The sequence below is a fragment of the Rhineura floridana genome, chromosome 6 (assembly GCF_030035675.1).
Source record: "Rhineura floridana isolate rRhiFlo1 chromosome 6, rRhiFlo1.hap2, whole genome shotgun sequence".
In the NCBI taxonomy this organism is placed as follows: Eukaryota; Metazoa; Chordata; class Lepidosauria; order Squamata; family Rhineuridae; genus Rhineura; species Rhineura floridana.
This window is the reverse complement of record NC_084485.1, coordinates 154,152,512-154,157,215: the sequence shown is the minus strand read 5'-3', so window position 1 is coordinate 154,157,215 and position 4,704 is coordinate 154,152,512. Positions and strand designations below refer to the sequence as shown.

At 39.9% G+C, this 4,704-nt stretch overlaps 1 pseudogene; it reads left to right on the top strand.

Moving 5' to 3' along the window:
• The first annotated feature begins 4,144 nt into the window (after positions 1-4,144).
• LOC133388145 (5S ribosomal RNA) lies at positions 4,145-4,262 on the top strand (annotated as a pseudogene).
• Positions 4,263-4,704: the final 442 nt, after the last annotated feature.

Genomic DNA, 4,704 nt, shown 5'->3' with positions numbered 1-4,704 from the left:
TTCACATCCATACATAGAGATCAGGAATACCATGGTCTGAATGATCCTGACTTTAGTGTTCAGTAATACATCTTTGCATTTGAGGACCTTTTCTAGTTCTCTCACAGCTGCCCTCCCCGGTCCTAGCCTTCTTCTGATTTCTTTATTTTCTCCATTTTGGTTAATGACTGTGCCAAGGTATTGATAATCCTTGACAAGTTCAATGTCCTCATTCTCAACTTTAAAGTTATATAAATCTTCTGTTGTCATTACTTTTTGTCTTTTTGATGTTCAGCTATAGTCCTGCTTTTGTGCTTTCCTCTAACTTTCATCAGCATTCGTTTCAAATCATTACTGGTTTCTGCTAGTAGTATGGTATCATCTGCATATCTTAAATTATTGATATTTCTCCCTCCAATTTTCACGCCTCCTTCATCTTGGTCCAATCCCGCTTTCCGTATAATATGTTCTGCGTACAGATTAAACAAATAGGGTGATAAAATACAACCCTGTCTCACACCCTTTCCGATGGGGAACCAATTGGTTTCTCCATATTCTGTCCTTACACTAGCCTCTTGTCCAGAGTATAGGCTGTGCATCAGGACAATCAGATGCTGTGGCACCCCCATTTCTTTTAAAGCATGCCATAGTTTTTCATGATCTATACAGTCAAAGGCTTTGCTGTAATCTATAAAGCACAAGGTGATTTTCTTCTGAAATTCCTTGCTCCATTCCATTATCCAATGTATGTTTGCTATATGACATCTGGTGCCTCTTCCCTTTCTAAATCCAGCTTGGACCTCTGGCATTTCTCGCTCCATATATGGTAAGAGCCTTTGTTGTAGAATCTTGAGCATTACTTTAATTGCATGGAACATTAAGGCAATAGTTTGATAATTACTGCATTCCCTGGGATCCCCTTTCTTTGGAATTGGGATGTATCTCAGTCTCAGTAGCTTGTAGCAACTCTATTGTATGCCATCTGTTCCTGGTGATTTGTTTCTTCCAAGTATTTTAAGAGCAGCTTTCACCTCACATTCTACAATTTCTGGTTCTTTATCATACGGTACCTCCATGAATAAATCTGTCATCCTTGCATCTCTTTAATATAGTTCTTTAGTGTATTGCTTCCATCTTCCTTTTATTTTATCTCAATCAGTCATTGTGTTCCCCTGTTGATTATTCAACATTCCTACTCTTGGTTTAAATTTCTCTAATCTTTTGGAACAGGGCTCTTGTTCTACCTTTGTTGTTTCTGGTTCTTCATCATATGGTTCCTCCGTGAATGAATCTGTCATCCTGGCATCTCTTTTATAGAGTTCTTCAGTGTATTGCTTCCATCTTCCTTTTATTTCTTCTTGGTCAGTCATTGTGTTCCTCTGTTGATCATTCAACATCCCTACTCATGGTTTAAATTTCCCTTTAATTTCTCTAATCATTTGGAACAGGGCTCTTTTTCTTCCCTTTTTGTTGTCCTCTTCTATTTCTATACAGTAACTATTGTAATAGTTCTCTTTGTCCCTACGTACTAGTCGCTGTATTGTTGCATTTAGGGTTCTGACTGTGTTTCTATCGCCTTTTGCTTTTGCTTTCCTTCTCTCTTTAACCATTTGAAGAGTTTCTTCAGTCATCCATTGAGGTCTTTCTTTTTAACTAGAGGAATTGTCTTTTTGCATTCTCGCTGATGATGTCTCTGACTTCACTCCATAGTTCTTCTGGTTCTCTCTCAAATAAGTTTAAAGCCTCAAACCTGTTCCTTATTTAATCTTTATATTCTTCTGGGATGTTGTTATATTTTGGCATTGTGATTGCTTTGTTCTTCATCTTTAGCTTTACTCTGATTTTCAATACGACCAGTTCATGATCTGTGTACCGCAGTCTGCTCCTGGTCTTGTTTTCACAGAAAGTATGGAACTTCTCCATCTTCTGCTACCAATTATATAATCAATATGATTCCTATATTGACCATTTGGTGATGTCCACATGTACAGTCATTTTTTCGGTTGCTCAAAAAATTACTGGCTTCACAGAATTCAATAAGTCTTTCTCCTGCTTCATCTCCTAAGCCCCATTTCCCCACAATTCCTAGTTCTTCTCTGTTCCCTACTTTTGCATTCCAGTCCCCCATGATTATCAGCACATCTTGTTTTGGTGTGTGATCAATTTCTTCCTGTACTTCTGCATAAAATCTCTCCAATTCCTCTTCTTCTGCATTTGCCCTTGGAGCATAGACTTGGATGATGGTTATGTTAATGGGTTTCCCATTTAATCTCATTGATATCACTCGCTCAGACCTTGCGTTATAGCTCCTAATTGCTTTTGCTACATCACTTCTCACTATTAAAGCAACCCCATTTCTTCTTGATTTCTCATTTCCTGCATAAAATATTTTGTAGTTGCCTGATTGAAGATGTCCCATGCTCGTCCATTTTAATTCATTCATGCTGATACATTCCATTTTTTCATTCCATCAGCCCCCGGGCTTCCTTTCGGCTTTGACCCAGCTGTGTCATTAGTCACAGTTGCTACTTGTCCTTTGTTCTTCCCCAGTAGCTCACTGAGTGCCATCTGACCTGGAGGGGTCTCATCTTCCAGCACTATCTCGTGTTGCATTTTGGATACTCTGTTCATAGGGTTTTCATGGGAAGAGGTATTCAGAGGTGGTTTGGATGCATCTTAGTCTGGTGTTTCAGCTTTGACCATTCCACTTTGCGTGACCCTGCTAGGAGTCTAGCCTCTTGGTCTAGACTCCTGACAGCATTGCTCTCAGCTTCTTCAGCACTCTCAAACCCCCTCACGATGTTAAGGTGTGCATCCTAGAGGGGGATACCCAATTACCGGGGAGTAAGCCCCATTGAGGTCAGTGGGACTTTTGCATAGACATGCATATGATTAAACTGTTAATTGGATTCACCAACACATTTTTATGCTCTTAGATCATGCAGAATAGTTGGTGTGCAAAGAAATTTGAAAGACAGAAGTGTAATCCCATGTTTCAAATGTCTGATTTGCCTGTGGCAATGTGAAATAAAATTTTTATTATGAATGACTTTCAGGTTTGGGGTAGATTTCAGGGGTTTGGAGGCTATATAGTGAAATTTCAGCAATAAGGTATATGTTTCATTTTTTTTGAAAGAGCTTTTCAAACTCAATATCATATTTACACTCTTTTAAGCACTGACCATTCCCAATATTTTGCTCTTCTTGATAAAGAATAGAGATACTTTAGCAATTTGAGGGTGATTTGCTAAGTCCCTGATTGTCAAAAGTGGCTGGAATTCAAATGCATGCAAAATTTCATTTCAGCTGCATTTCTTCCCAGTTACATAGTCCTTCCAGTCCACTATCCTGAGTCTTCTTTAATATCTGCTCTCCTCCATCCTTCTGTTTTGTAGACATGTTTTATAGAGGCTGTTGAAACAGATTTTTTTTATTCACAGCTTGGGTGGAAGGTAATAAAGATTAATTTTCAAAATAATCCCTTGAGTCACCCTTAATTTCCTGTGACTTCACTATCTGCAAACCAAGTTCAGAGTTCTTTTGTTCAAGAAAGGACAAATGTGTGTGTGTGTGTGTGTGTGTGTGTGTGTGTGTGTGTGTGTGTGAGAGAGAGAGAGAGAGAGAGAGAGAGAGAGAGAGAGAGAGAGTATATCACTAATGAAAAGTCTGTTACACAAGGCATGTGACATTCCCGATTAACCAAGATCCTTTTTAAGTATGCAGTTCAAGCTTCAATGGATTCATTGCAGCATTAATGCAAGATCGCAATATTAAATCGCTTATAGCTTGCAGCCTAAGAAGGCACCTGGCGAAAATAAAGTGTACAGTTCTTCACACCAGCAATCAGACTTTACAAAAGGTGCATGAGAATTTCACTCCATCATTTCAAAGGAAATTGAGTGTGATGTCTATGTAGCTTTGCATAATGTTATATGGTTGCCAACTTGCCAGAAAACAACAGCCTGGCTTGCTCTTGTGCTTTTAACAGCAGCTTGGTATGCAAGCATCAGCAGATGAAGCTTTTCCACAGCATATCAGAAAAGCACAGTGAGAGGAGGTGAACAACGATGTGGCCACAGTGAGAGCTGGCCAGCCTCTGGTTCTGCATATCATTCAAATGTTTCTTGAACAGGTATTGGTTTTTGGTAGGGCCTAGGTAGGTTGAGACTATGGCCATACTACCCTGAACATGCCTAATCTCATCTGATCTCGGAAGTTAAGCAGGGTCAGACCTTGTTAGTACTTGGATTGGAGACTGCCTGGGAATACCAGGTCCGTAGGCTTAGAGGAAGGCAATGGTAAACCACCTCTAAATATCTCTTACCATGAAAACCCTAAGATATATCCAAAAAAAGATTCATAGGGTTGCCACAGGTCGTAATTGACTTGAAGGCATATAACAACAACAACAAAGGTAGGCTGAGTTCGGTAAATTTTCTAGTTTTGGTCCTCTGCATTTGGATGCACTTGGAAACTTGGAGTAATTTCGCACTCAGGGCATGTACACACATCGCTTTTGAAATGTATGTGGGCAGTTTTCCCTTAAAGTGCTTTTGTACATAGCACTCTGCAATTGTACACACCATCCCGCCCTAATGTTTGTCAAAGTGGCAGCTGCTGTCTGTGCTGTCTGTACACACTGGTGGGCCGGTTTACCGAGAGCATTGGATTTCTCTCCTCCCCTCCCCTCGATTAGTGTTTCCACACTCCCTGAGTGCGACCAGA